The sequence below is a fragment of the Triplophysa dalaica genome, chromosome 16, assembly GCF_015846415.1.
Source record: "Triplophysa dalaica isolate WHDGS20190420 chromosome 16, ASM1584641v1, whole genome shotgun sequence".
NCBI classification, from domain to species: Eukaryota; Metazoa; Chordata; class Actinopteri; order Cypriniformes; family Nemacheilidae; genus Triplophysa; species Triplophysa dalaica.
Window position 1 is genome coordinate 22,308,629 of NC_079557.1, and position 15,748 is coordinate 22,324,376.

Here is a 15,748-nt window from a genome sequence, read left to right on the forward strand (position 1 = left end):
ATTCTGAATGTTAAGACTAACAGCGGAAGCCTCAAACCGAGCCCATTCTTTTTATGTGGCAAGCCCACACAACCTTGCCTCTCAGATTTACAGCGGCTCGTGCGCCGGTGGCTCCAAATCTTCAGAGCCGAGTTGCCGGATCTATGGGTTATGTACAGTTGTGTTCAAAATTATTCAACCCCCACTGAAATTGATTGTTTTGGTCGGTTTGACATTGATTATGATCATTCAGTCATCCTGCTTACAATTAAATCAAAGAGGTACGTGTAGGTCAGACAAATATAACATAACATTTATAATGAAATAACCACAAATGTCTTTTCTGAGCTCACATTATTATCAGTTTTATTCAACCCCCAAGTGACATTCAATCTTAGTACTTAGTACAACATCCTTTTACAGTTATAACAGCTTTTAAACGTGAAGCATAGCTTGACACAAGTGTCTACGGGTATCTTCGCCCATTCATCATGGGCAAAAGCCTCCAGTTCAGTCACATTCTTAGGCTTGCGCACTGCAACTGCTTTCTTTAAGTCCCACCAGAGGTTCTCAATCGGATTTAAGTCTGGTGACTGCGATGGCCACTTCAAAATGTTCCAGCCTTTAATCTGCAACCATGCTCTAGTGGACTTGGAGGTATGCTTGGGATCATTGTCCTGTTGAAAGGTCCAACGTCTTCCAAGCCTCAGGTTTGTGACGGACTGCATCACATTGTCATCCAATATCTCCTGGTACTGAAGAGAATTCATGGTACCTTGCACACGCTGAAGCTTCCCAGTACCTGCAGAAGCAAAACAGCCCCAAAGCATGATTGACCCCCCGCCATGCTTCACAGTAGGCAAGGTGTTCTTTTCTTCATAGGCCTTGTTCTTCCTCCAAACACAGCGTTAATCCATGGGCCCAAACAGTTCTAATTTTGTTTCATCAGTCCACAGAACACTATCCCAAAACTTCTGTGGTTTGTCCACATGACTTTTGGCATACTGCAGTCGACTCTTCTTATTCTTTGGGGACAGCAAGGGGTTGCGCCTGGGAGTTCTGGCATGGAGGCCTTCATTACGCAGGGTGCGCCGTATTGTCTGAGCAGAAACTTCAGTACCCACATCTGACAAATCTTTTCTCAGTTCCTCAGCAGTCACACGGGACTTTTCTCCACTCTACGCTTCAGGTAGCGCACAGCAGTCGAAGTCAGCATCTTCTTTCTGCCACGACCAGGTAGCGTTTCAACAGTGCCCTTTGCCTTGAATATGCGAATGATGCTTCCTATGGTGTCTCTTGGTATGTTTAACATCTTTGCAATCTTCTTATAGCCATTGCCCTTCCTGTGAAGAGTAATCACCTGTTCTCTTGTCTTCCTGGACCATTCTCTTGACCTCACCATGTTTATAACCACACCAGTAAATGTCTAGAAGGAGCTGAGTATCACAGTCAATTTAAAGCTGCCTAATTGGTGCTTATTAGGCTTTATTGCTGCTCCCTGATATCCACAGGTGTTTTCAATACTGATTGAAAACACTTCATTGAACCTCTGTTCTTCAGAGTGGTAGTCTTTAAGGGGTTGAATAATTATGTCAATGAAGAATTCACAAAAGAAACATTTACTACTGTATTACAAAACTAATTGATGTCATTTTAGTTGCATATGGTTCTTTAAGAAGTCCTTGTAGGATTTCATTCTGAATACAATTACAAATGTACACTAAATTCCCTAAAACCATTTACAGCATTGGGGGTTGAATAATTTTGAACACAACTGTAGTTAGTGAGATGTGCATGCTTTACATAAACACATTACCCATCTGGGATTTAGCTTTTACACCTACGAACAAATGACAACGTGATGCTATAAAATAGGGAGTCAGGGCAACATAAAGCGTGAGTGTTTATCAAGTCTCATTGAGATTGTGTTGTGTGGGTTTGCATTGAACAAACAAGAGAAAAAACACAACTGACAATCTGTTTCACTGTTTCTACAAAACTACCCTACATGGACCTGTAGATCATATCATATTAGCCTACATTATTTTATTATCATTTTCGCCTTTTCTTGTAATGTGTATGTGAAGAAATATTTCTTTCTTTATTTTTTATTCAAATTAAGGTTTTGTTTAGAAATTCTATGAACATCTGCATCTATATTCAGGGGTGAAGTAGAAAACAGAGAGAACGCGGCTGTATTCCCCCGTCATTATCGGTTTCCTTAAGCAAAAACTTGTTTGATCGCTGTAGTGAGTGAACACACCTCTTGACAAAACTGTGATTCCCATGAAAATATGTAAAGTAGTAGAGGGGTAGCGTCTAGCACGTAATCCTGTAGATTTACAGTACATTAAAACCTTGTGCTATCCATGGGCATGATTTGTAAATCACAGCAGAATAATCTTGTTGAAAAACAGCAGTTGAAAAACAGCATATGCTGGATTAGGTACGTTTTAATTTTTTTTTGCTGGTTTGTGCTGGTTTAACCCGGTGACGAACAAACACATGACCAGTTTAAACCAGCATCAAAACTTACCTAACCCAGTATATGCTGGTTTTTCAACTGGGATGCTCCTTAACAGCATTAAGAGACTCCTTTGTTATTGTTTTGCAACCACTAGTGGCGGAAAGGACTTACTTTGCCTTCGAAAAGCTCTTAAAGATTCAGTTGGTGTGTTTTCTTGTCAATTAACCCACGGCCCTCACATTGTTAGCTGTTAGCATTGAGCTAATCTACAGGAGAAGCCTAAAGATGCCAATCATTTACCATTACCAGATATCTGTCCAAACGCTCATCTTAAATGTGAAGTGACTCATCCACTGCATGACAAATACAGTTGAAAGAAAAAGTATGTGAACCCTTTGGGCTTACTTGGATTTCTTCATAAATTGGTCATAAAATGTGTTCTGATCTTCATCTAAGTCACAACAATAGAGAAACACAGTCTGCTTAAACTAATACCGCACAAACATTATACGTTTTCATGTTTTTATTTAACACAACATGTAAACATTCATAGTGCAGGGTGGAAAAAGTATGTGAACCTTTGGGTTTAATAATTGGTTGACCTTCCTTTGGCAGCAATAACCTCAACCAAACGTTTCCTATAGTTGCAGATCAGACCTGCACAACGGTCAGGAGAAATTTGGACCATTCCTCTTTACAAAAGTGTTTCAGTTCAGCAATATTCTTGGGATGTCTGGTGTGAATCGCTCTCTTGAGGTCATGCCACAGCATCTCAATCGGGTTGAGGTCAGGACTCTGACTGGGCCACTCCAGAAGGCGTATTTTCTTCTGTTGAAGCCATTCTGTTGTTGATTTACTTCTATGCTTTGGGTCGTTGTCCTGTTGCATCGTCCATCCTCTGTTAAGCTTCAGTTGGCGGACAGATGGTCTTAAGTTTTCCTGCAAAATGTCTTGATAAACTCTGGAATTCATTTTTCCATCGATGACAGTCATCCGTCCAGGGCCTGAGGCAGCAAAGCAGCCCCAAACCATGATGCCCCCTCCACCATATTTCACAGTTGGGATGAGGTTTTGATGTTGGTGTGCTGTGCCTTTTGTTCTCCACACATAGCGTTGTGTGTTCTTTCCAAACAACTCAATTTTGGTTTCATCTGTCCACAGAATGTTTTGCCAGTAGTGCTGTGGAACATCCAGGTGCTCTTTTGCAAACTTCAAACGTGCTGCAATGTTTGTTTTGGACAGCAGTGGCTTCCTCCGTGGTGTCCTCCCATGAAGTCCATTCTTGTTTAATGTTTTCCTTATTGTAGATTTGTCAACAAAAATGTTAGCATGTGCCAGAGATTTCTGTAAGTGTTTAGCTGACACTCTAGGATTCTTCTTCACCTCATTGAGCATTCTGCGCTGTGCTCCTGGAGTCATCTTTACAGGAAGACCACGCCTAGGGAGTGTAGCAACAGTGCTGAACTTTCTCCATTTGTAGACAATCTGTCTTACCGTGGAAACATGGACATCAAGGCTTTTAGATATACTTTTGTAGCCCTTTCCAGCTTTATGTAAGTCAACAATTCTTGATCGTAGGTCTTCTGAGAGCTCTTTTGTGCAAGGCATGGTTCACATCAGACAACGCTTCTTCAGAACAGCAAACTCAAAACTGGTGTGTGTTTTTTAATGGACAGGCCAGCTTTAATCAACACATCCAATCTCATCACATTGATTGGACCCCAGGTCGGCTGACTCCTGGCTCCAATTAGCTCTTGGAGAAGTCATTAGCCTAGGGTTTCACATACTTTTTCCACCCTGCACTATGAATGTTTACATGTTGTGTTCAATAAAAACATGAAAACGTATAATGTTTGTGCGGTATTAGTTTAAGCATACTGTGTTTCTCTATTGTTGTGACTTAGATGAAGATCAGAACACATTTTATGACCAATTTATGAAGAAATCCAAGTAAGCCCAAAGGGTTCACATACTTTTTCTTTCAACTGTATCTGAATCCCCCCTCACGCAACCTTGCTTACCTCTTAAATCACTTTCCACACGCCAGCCAAAGCATTTTAATAAAGCAGATGTTTACCTTCAGAGAAGCTGTAATTAGAAAGTAGAAAGTCTCTTAAATGATCATTTCACAAAATCATTTCTCTTTTTACGAAGCGCGTGCGGGCCATGGTATTACTTTTAATTAGTATGCTAAATTCACACACCCCGCAATAGCTCACGCCGCTGATAACGAAACAATTCCAAAGCAATTAAACAGAAAGACTTGGAAGCATTGGGTCATGATTATTGAGCATCTTTCACTGACACCTGTTTTATTAGTTATATAAGCAGAGAGGATTATTTCTCATTCAGAAGAATCAAATCATATATCATTGCATTGACTGTCACTTTTGTTCTGTTCTCTTGTACCCTTGGGTGGATTAAACATGGCACGAAATCTTGTTTGTGAAGATCAACCTTGATATGTCACCTGTGAAGCGGTTCACGCATGTTGGGTTATTAATAGCATTAACTGAGACACACATAACACATCTAAGAGACCTGAAACATGGTGTGTTATCTTTGTGATTTGTGGGTGATAAACTGGTGAAAGGGAACCATAAACGTACATTAGACACACCCGGCAAACACACTGATAGGGTGTTGCACTATTCACATTTTCTTCAGACCATGTTCACATTTCTTTACACTTGAAGTATTTTGAAAGATGACCTGGCTCTTCCCTGCTTGGTTGTGGCATTGGAGAGTGCACCAGTTTTGAAGTCTCTTATTTTTTGTGAACTGACAGAATTTCTCCCAAATTTCATAAAATGTTGTTTTTATTTGCAGAATATATAGATGCGTTTTTTAATACTACGCACAAAAAGTTCATATTTATTTTTCAACAACACAAAACTAATGTTTGTACATCTATGAGAAAAAGTAAAAAATCATGTTTTATGATATAACCCTAGTTTTTTTAATGAGTTAATTATCATGCTTTCAGTCTTTATATTGCTGTTGAAGGTCGCTCTTGAGGTTTGCTTTCGTTGGAATTCAAAACTACAATATGACTGCAATACATACAGGATTTAAATGATTTATGATGTTATAAATATAAAAACAAATTAAAACAAAAAAATAATTATTGTTCATTATTGCCTTATATATAGTAATTTTGTGCTTTTGATTTTATTGATGTTTTATGCATTAATTAAGCAGTTATGTAAACTGGACATAAATAGAAGCCTATAAAGAAAGCGGGCTAAGAACATTCACCTTTTCTGAACGATCACTGACTTCTGTTTAATTTCGCAAATAAACTCCCGTTTTAAGAAGAATCTGATTACACTGTACAATGAACTTTACATCATATTTACTGTTGTTTGTGAGGTCTGTGAGTGCGTGTTTGAGATGGAGTGAGACGATGAAGATGGAGCTTTTTGTCATCAGTGACGCTCAATAGGTTTAAACCTAGCCTTTATATTGTAAAAACATAATAGCTGTTTGTTAACAGCCCAGAATAAGACTGCAAAAACTCCCCTTACAATAAATGTATCAGATGTAAATGTATTTACTGCACAATTTTCTTTGACATACGTGCAGTGTGCCTACAACATCTTTGCACAGTATTTTGCTTACACCTGTAGCATGTAGCATGCTTCTCTGTTACAAATTAAAGCCGCTCTGTGAGTGAAGAGTAATGTTGCTTTAAGCCAATAGAAAATAGTCTACAGCAGTTTTGGTTTTCTCTTTTTATTCTCATTGGGTGGGCAAGAAAGTGAATGAGTGAGTGTGTGTGCCCTGCGATGGGTTGGCACTCCATCCAGGGTGTATCCTGCCTTGATGCCCGATGACTCCTGAGATAGGCGCAGGCTCCCCGTGACCCGAGGTAGTTCGGATAAGCGGTAGAAAATGGATGGATGGATGGGTGGGCAAGAAGCACTTTGGGTTGTAGAAAGACTTTGGGTTTTAGAAAGACTTTGGGTTGTAGAAAGACTTTGGGTTGTAGAAAGACTTTGGGTTGTAGAAAGACTTTGGGTTGTAGAAAGATTTTGGGTTGGCTCGGCTGCATGACATGAGTTTTCTGAGAAAGGAAAACATTGATAGATCACAAAAGCACAGCAATAATTAGGGCAAAAATGATTCCTGGAGTGACTCGAGTAATTTGAATACACAAAATCAAGCTTCGTTTAATCTACTTAACTACAGAACACACGGAGCTCTGCGTTTACCCACGGACCGTTATTACTGACGCACAGCCCACTAAAATCTATACATGTTCCAGGGTTCTTAAGCATTCCCCATCAGATACATGCACTTTCTGTTCACACGTATGTCTCATGCTGATAAATAAGTGACTGCTATTTACTCAGTTTTAATCTATTTTGCGAGTGAAACTTGTTTTCCGGCTGCATTGAGTCCATAAGACTAGATGCGGACTAGTGGATCGTGAATCCTGTTACTCACACATGTCATCTGTCTGTTCTGTGTGTATGAGGGAATGAACTGCACAGTTTAACGTGTTACACACGTGATGCTCATGATGTGTCTGCGTTTGCACGTATGAGGATATGAACACATGAACTCTTACATTTTATTTTATTGAGTGAAGAAACAGACATACTAAAAAAAGAATCGTCTTCTGACAACCTGCCAAAATAAGTTAACTCAGTATTTTATGTTTTCAAATATATTACTGTTTAATAGTAAAAAAATAGATAAACTAAATGTATCATGCATAAGCTGAAGTTAGTTGCTTACCTTTGAAATTATTCTTTCTATTTTTATTAATGTTTCTTATTCATACATTTGTATTATATTGCATTTTTGAATGTTATATGGCAGTGTCATGTATTTTAAAAAGGTTTACTTTTCACAGATATTAATGATTGCAATTTCAGCAATAAAAAAAATCTTTAAAGGAAACAAGTGAGTATTATACTCTCTTGTATATTTAGTATTGCTCTTTAATAAAGAAAAGGTATTTATTATCTGAATACCCGATTAATCGATGGACAAATTAGTAGAATACTGGATGACTAAAAGAATGGATAGCTGCAGCGCTAGTAATAATTTTTCATTCTTCATTTCATGATGCATGTAAAAGCAGGTTAGTGTGTCAGCAGAGAAGCTTTCTGTGGCTGCTTGTCCTCAGTTGGGTTGTGGTATGATGGGATGGCAGATTCACTCCCGTTTCCTTGACAGGGGGACTTTGAATAAAGATGAGGGAATTGACAGGAATCTCCTGCTGGCACACTTGTCTGCAAGTACACCAGATGGGGCCATCCGTTTCATCTCACTCACGTTCAAGGAGATATTTCACACCAAACTTTTTGAGAGAAATTCTACAGCAGATCGAGGGGCAGCGCTGGGTTCATCTGCTATCTCTAAATAAGGTGTTTATTCAGCTGGAAAGAATTATATTTGCTTTCTTTAGCAGCTCTGATGGAGGTTTTACCACTGTGTAGCAGTTTTATCATTCACGTTCAATGCCAGATTACGCAGTTGTCAGTTTTAATTAGCTGTTATGCAGACATTGTAATCATGCAAGCTCTGATTTATCAATAAATGCTTGTTGAGGTTTTATGCCAAGATTGATTGTTAACCAACAAGGTACAAATATTCTCTGTATATCGATATTGTTGTTTACAGCAAGTTAGATTGAAATAAGATTGAAATAAGCTTTCCTGTAGCTCAGTGGTAAGAGCATTGTGTTAACAACGCAAGGTTGTGTGTTTGATCCCAGGGGATCGCACATACCTATGTTTAAATGTATAGGATAATATGATGTTAGTTGCTTTGGATAAAAGCTTCTGCCAAACGCATAAATGTAAATTTAAATGAAATAAGCAACAACCAACGAAGTGAAATGAAATCGACGGAATCTAATCTGCGTGCTGTTTTCATGCGTTTTCAATGTGTGTAGAGCAATAAAACGAAAGGAGATCTACCACAGAGATAAATGGAGCATGTATAATACCAGTCAGAAGACTGTACACATCATCTCATTCAGTTTTACACATTTAAAAAAAGCTAGTGTAGTCATGCTGATGCGCTGCAGAAGTGAACGGTCTCAGTTATGATGGATGAACTCCTGAAGTACGCTGTTGTAATTACAGCCTCAGCATTACAAAATGACATAATGGATCCTCCCTGTGCTTTGGTGTTCTCAAGTCTGCTGTTAGCTTGTCGGCCATAAAGTTAATTACATTTACATCAACTCATATCTCGTCTCTCCAAACGTTTTTCGTTTCATGTCCAACAATGTGACTTTAATGAGCATCATTTGTTCAATGTGCTTTTTAACTCTTGACGTACCTGATTTGAGTCATTATACTGCACTTGATTTAGCGCTTCATCTGTTTCCTCTCATATGTGCCCATAGAAACACTGAAGAAACGGCGACATTTAGAATGATCACATGATGTGCTGCTGATAAACTGCAAGTCATTTCTCCTCTAGAGTCAGGAAACAGACTAAATGAATAACGGCTTCAGTCTCAACGCAGCGCATTTCTCCTCTACGTGTTTTGGTGGTCGGTCGGCCGCAAATGCCAAAGCACATCTTGCTATTAATAGAGCTCTACATTTACACTTAACATCTGGGTCACGTTGCTTTTTCTCCCAACAGCGGTTCATTCAGCGCTCTCCCCTAGAAAACGGCGCAGTGTTTTTGACGAGGCACTCTGCACAAGGTAAATCTGAATAGATAGACTCTAATAGCAGCTTCTGAATTTAGGTTGAAAACAAGAATCATGAGCAGAATAATACCAGTGCCAGGCCAGTCAGACCCTCCATACTGTGATGGAAATACACACAGCAAACAAACTGTTTCATATACAATAGATCTGACTAAATATAGACTGTCAGGCGTAGATTTGTGGTAAAGTCTCTGTGTTGTTTATTGGCCATTATCACACAGATGAAATGGAGAAAAGATATTGCACGCTTCGACAGACGTTACCAAACCAGTTGTTTACTTTTTGCCAATGTTGGAAAGGGTATTGACCTACAACTAAACTGAGGGTAATATATTGCAATTGTAATAAATAGCGTCGCTTTATGAAGTGTAGAAAACCAGATTTTTCTCCTGGGACACAGATGAAGAAAATATCTGCTCATTTCTGGAAATGTGCGTCAGCGAGAGAGTTAATTAACATTACTGTGTAGTTTATGCGGGAGGCGTTGAGCTGACGTGTGAAGCCTTCATTGTGATTGTTGCCCTTGTTGTTCTGGCTGTTTAATATTCTTTTAAGCATCATTAATTGAACGTGAGAAATCCTACGCTCTGACGTCTGATGAATGTTCTCCTTTCTGCCTGTTTGTGTGTGAATATTGTGCTTTCCCCAGAAGGTGTCCACATCCTAATCACAAATGAGATATTTTAATGCCACATTAATAACATGTGTGAGCGGACATGGACACCTTTGTGCTTCCTTTATTTTCTGAAATAAATACATGAACTGGTTTTCTTCACACAAAGGTTGAGCGGATTTTTTTTCAGAATAACCTTAAGATATTGTTTGTCCACCCTACTGTATACCATATCTGATTGGCTGGAGGGTGTGCATTAAAACCCTTTAACGCACGGGTAGCTCCAGTCAGTTTAATTATATTTGAAATGACCTTACAAAATTACACAGCAATGTTAATTTACTCTCTCGCTGATGTACATTGCCAGAAATGAGCACATATTTTCTTCATCTGTTTCCCAGGAAAAAAATCTGGTTTTCTACACTTCATAAAGCAACGCTATTTATTACAATTGCAATATATTCACCTGTTTGATATAAAATGACACTGTAAACATCAATGAAACCTTTAACTTGGCAAATGACCATGGTATAAGCGGAATAATCCACAGCTAGCAGTGCATCTAAGGAATTTTTCCGCTTTGCGTCGGGTGGTTCCAGGCCTCCATGTCGTGCATTAAAACCCTTTAACGCACGGGTAGCTGTGAATTATCCTTTCGTATGTAGCAACCCTGTAACAGCAAAAAATAAAACAATAGGACAATCATTTATATGAATATTTTTAGAAAGTTGAATGGCTGACCTTAACAAATGCAGCAGACACAAAAGATTTGTAAACAGTTTAAAGGCACATTTGTATTAAATGCTAATGAATGTAATTGTATGATGTAATTGTATGATCGCTGGAGTCCAGAGGGTGGGAATTGGGACAGGAGAAAGTCAGCATAAAATCAGCTACTTTTAACACAAGTCTGCTTCAAGCTCTCTGTACTGAAGGGAGATTTGCCATTCAGAACGCTTGACTGTATTTGCATAGTGCAGGATTATATTTGGCCCCTGTGGTTTCTGAAAGGGTCCCGGGAGAAATGTTGAGCGATTAGCTGCTTTAAATATCCTGCGGAGGACTGTCTGGAGGTATTAGATCCACTGCGGATCATTACGCTGATGAGCTCACGGGGTCATTTTGATTTACCTCAACTTAACCCTGTGTTTGAGAATGAACACCAACACGGCGGGCTGCCCTATCATATCATATCATATCATATCATATGAAAGATGAAGGATGTACGTTCTGGACAGCTTTGTGCAGTATGTGTGGACAAGGGTTGAATGGGCTTCAGCTTTCCTCTCAGACGACATTAATGAAGGTTTACACAGCGACAGTGATGAAGACACCGCAGGTTCACCTCTTCACACCTGATAAAAGTGCTCGATGTGCAGAAAACACAAACATGACAGCATCACACCGTAAAGCTTTGTGTTAGTGAGACTCAAGTCATGGATTCAAGAGTCAAGACTGAATACTTTAGATAAATGCATGCGATGTACAGAAGGAACCACAATCAACATTCTAATGTTGACAATAAGAAGAAAAGGACAAACTATATGAGCGGAACAGCATAGACGTGTGTTTTCTCTTTCAGTGTTTAGTTTTCAAGAAACATACAGGAAGTAAATGATGATTTCAACATCCAAACAGTATGAATGTAATCATATGATAAACATTGTTATTCAAGAAATGAAGCCAATATGAATGTCTAATACTGCTCATACACTTTTAAAGAATAGATGTTGACTTCTAGCAGGCTGTCATGGACAATAAGACTGTCATCAGGATCATAATCACACCTCACATTCAAACACAACAGACAGTTTGAGGGCGAGTCCAATGGATCAAGATGACACCATGGTCCTCATTCAGGTATAATCTGATGTATCTCCACCAGTGATTCCGGTAACACGTTACTCTAATCTGACCACATTTTCCAGTAACGAGTAATCTAACGCATTACTTTTTCAAAACCATTAATCAGATTAACGTTATTTATCCAAGTCACTGTGCGTTACTATTTTTGTCATTTTCCTTAGTAAAAATATATATTTTTTGCTTTCTTCTTGCGTCTCAGGGAGTGAAGTCACGTAACATTATGCGACAAATCACGTTTTCCGCATGAGGACAATTCACGTGTAATAGCCCCTACCACACAGCGACACAAACGTAAACAACAATGGAGGGATGAGAGGGATGCGCGTTTCTAGCTGTAAATACAGTCACGAGTTTGTGTCCGCTAGATGACAATATTAAGGTTCGTTGTACTGTCTGTGCTGGCGACAAAGTGCTATCTAGCTAATAAAACACTACGTCAAATTTGAAGAAACAATTGGAGTTGCAGCACTGCACAGTCCAATTTACAGAGCAAGTCCCAGCAGTTGTTGCGAAGCAGAGAGCAGCAGGACCCCCAACAACCAAACAACAAATGCTGGACTATGGTGGGGGAGAGTTGAAGAAGTTGGTCGGGCAGTAGTGATGCGCGGATGGCGGTGGGTCGGGTAATAAAAAAAAACATTCAGATTAATTGCGGGTGGGTCGCGGGTGAATGATATCATATACAATATTGACAACATTTCTCAAAAAAATAAGAATGTGTTTTAAATGCATTTTTCATCAGGCGCTAATTTGCAGTTATTGAAAAGAAATGCGCGCGTGGCGGCGGTAGAGGACGGTCTTTTTCTTAAAGCAGAAATGGAGGCAAAACAGATCCGAGAGAAATGCAAAAAGGGAGAAAGAAAGGTACCGTGTGGGAGCGTTTTAGCGAAGTCAAGGATGAATCAAGTGCTGGGTATGTAATATGCAACGACTGTGAGGCACTGTATGTATATGAAAGCCATAAGACTGTTACCTCTTATGGTACATCATGTTTGTGCTAAATCAAAATATTAGATTTAATTATTTACAGACAAAGACAGTGCTAGAAAATTAACTAAGTAATTAAAGTGACGATCGGGTCCGGGTCGGGTCAGGATTTCTATATCAGAGAAAATTATACATGCGGGCGGGTGGCGGGTGGATAATTTATTTGAAGCAGCGGATGCAGGTGACATTTAAGCTTATCCGCGCATCTCTATCGGGCAGTATGTAGAGGAAATGTTGCCCTTAAACACGGTTGACTTGCTCTCGTTTCGTGCGTTTTACACTTGTTGTGTAAAACCCCTCCTTGCTGCTCTAATGCTTTGAACAACAGGTTCAATGTTCGTAAAACATGTTAAAAAGAAATTAATTGTTACATTTATAAATAATGTAGATTATAAATAGTATGTTTTGCAATTATTAAAGTGTTAACAGTTAAATATGTCAGGTCAAGAAAGACAGTCTTTATTTTATTTTTATAAAAAACAAGTATTTACGTTAAATGAAATCAAGAAAATCAGTCTTTATATTATTTTTAATAAAAACATGTTTTTTTCAGAAAATAGTTGTCAGAGAGTTAACACAGACACCACCAGCTTCACCCACTGCAATCAACAGATCTCACTCACCTGAGTACTGATCACTCACCTGCCACCAATCATCAACCCCACACTATAAAGTTACACTTCCCTGGTTCACTCACTGTCTGGTCTCAAACCTTCCATGAGAAATTACCCTACAGCATTACTGTCCTGAGGATTCTTCTAGGACTTTGGATTCTTCTAGGACTTTGGATTCTTCTAGGACTTTGGATTCTTCTAGGACTTTGGATTCTTCTAGGACTTTGGATTCTTCTAGGACTTTGGATTCTTCTAGGACTTTGGATTCTTCTAGGACTTTGGATTCTTCTAGGACTTTGGATTCTTCTAGGACTTTGGATTCTTCTAGGACTTTGGATTCTTCTAGGACTTTGGATTCTTCTAGGACTTTGGATTCTTCTAGGACTTTGGATTCTTCTAGGACTTTGGATTCTTCTAGGACTTTGGATTCTTCTAGGACTTTGGATTCTTCTAGGACTTTGGATTCTTCTAGGACTTTGGATTCTTCTAGGACTTTGGATTCTTCTAGGACTTTGGATTCTTCTAGGACTTTGGATTCTTCTAGGACTTTGGATTCTTCTAGGACTTTGGATTCTTCTAGGACTTTGGATTCTTCTAGGACTTTGGATTCTTCTAGGACTTTGGATTCTTCTAGGACTTTGGATTCTTCTAGGACTTTGGATTCTTCTAGGACTTTGGATTCTTCTAGGACTTTGGATTCTTCTAGGACTTTGGATTCTTCTAGGACTTTGGATTCTTCTAGGACTTTGGATTCTTCTAGGACTTTGGATTCTTCTAGGACTTTGGATTCTTCTAGGACTTTGGATTCTTCTAGGACTTTGGATTCTACTCTACGTTTGTGTGTGCACCTTCAACTCCTGGCTCTCTTGTTTCCCGTCTGCTCCAGTGGATTAACATTCTACTCAGAAACCAGATAAGATTCATAGACTCACTTAGCTCAAGCTCCTCATCTCCACTGCTTGAGCCTTAACCTGATTCTATCTTGTATCTCAATAAAATCCCTTGCAATAGCACTGACCTCTGTGTCCCGTGTCTGTCTGCTGACAGAAGACCAGACCTTTAAAAACATCTGGAGATGGAGCACGCTGCTTCCCCGACGGATATTCCTTACGAGGGGTTGGTCAGCACCCTTCGTGCAGCTTTATCTCCGGGTCCTCGTCAACAATCTGCCTCAGCCAGTCCCATGGGCCTTCCTCCCAGCTATGTTGTTGAAGCGGCAGGATGTAGCGGTTTCCTCCTTCAAGTTTCCCTATACATTGAGATGCATTCTCAAAAATTTACCACCGAACGAGCTAAAGTGGCATTTCTCATTTCCCTCCTCTCTGGAAGAGCGTTGCTCTGGGCTCAAACCCTTTGGAGCTCACAATCCCCTCTGACTAACTCTTTTTCCATCTTCTCGTCTCACTTCCAGGAGGTATTTGGTCTCAGTGCCGGGGACCTGGTTGTCTCCGATCAGCTCTTCCGCCTACGTCAAGGAAATTCTTCGGCGAGGGACTACACTCTACATTTCCGCACGCTAGCGGCTGCTAGCGGATGGAATGAAGCAGCACTGATGACAGCTTATCGCCAAGGATTGAATTCCCAACTCCGTAAGAAGGTAGTCATCTACGACAATAGCTTGGGACTAGAGAACTTCATGCAGAAAACTGTGAAAATCGCCCAGTTACTCACCGCATGCCAACTGGACGCATCACCTCGTTCACCGCTCTCACCAGAAGCCTATCCTTCAGTACCTGAACCCATGCAGGTTGATACTCACAGACTATCTCCCCAGGAACGAGCACTTCGTATGACCCAAGGTCGGTGCCTGTATTGCGGGGCCTCTGGACACCAGATCAATGCATGCCCAATTCGCCCGCCACGTCTTATAGTGGGTACCATTCCCGGATCTCCTGCTATTTCTAAGTTAACCCTTTTAGAAATCCAATTAATCACTTCCAATTCGATCGTTGCAGGACGGGCACTCCTCGACTCGGGCTCATCAGGCAACTTCATCTCCCCGTCGCTACTAAAAAGACTTGAGTTACGGTTTCTACCTCATGCGGAATTAAAGGTAGAAACCATCCAGGGAAAGCCGCTGGGACGAGGCAGAGTCAAATATCAATCACCACCCCTCAACCTACGTATCGGCTGTTTGCACCAAGAACAGATATCCTTCCTGGTGTTGGAGGGATCCACCGTAGATGTCATCCTGGGACGCCCATGGCTCGCTCAACACTCTCCGGAAGTTGGTATATGGAGTTCCAGGATGTTTTAAGCAAACAGGCAGCAACCCTCCTACCACCTCATAGGCCATGGGACTGTGCCATTGATCTGCTGCCTGGGGCTACACCGCCTAAAGGACGTGTGTATCCACTGTCCATCCCGGAGCGTAAGGCTATGGAGGATTACATTGAGGAGGCTCTAAACCAGAACTTCATTCGATCTTCTACCTCACCCGCGGCCTCAAGCTTCTTCTTCGTGGGTAAAAAGGACGGTGGTTTGCAGCCCTGTATCGATTATCGGACCCTCAACAGCCAAACTGTCAAGCTACCCTATCC

General features: G+C 40.3%; 1 protein-coding gene across 3 annotated transcripts in view; it reads left to right on the forward strand.

Annotated features, from left to right (window-relative positions):
• The window catches only part of nlgn3a (neuroligin 3a), a 174,765-nt gene that overhangs the window by 15,167 nt on the left and 143,850 nt on the right, over positions 1 to 15,748 (forward strand). The window contains exon 2 of one of the 3 annotated variants that reach the window (XM_056769110.1): positions 9,059 to 9,122. The exons of the other annotated variants lie outside the window; for them this stretch is intronic. The gene's annotated coding sequence lies outside the window, so the exon portion shown is untranslated. The remainder of the gene's footprint in view (positions 1 to 9,058; positions 9,123 to 15,748) is intronic. 3 annotated transcript variants of the gene reach the window in all.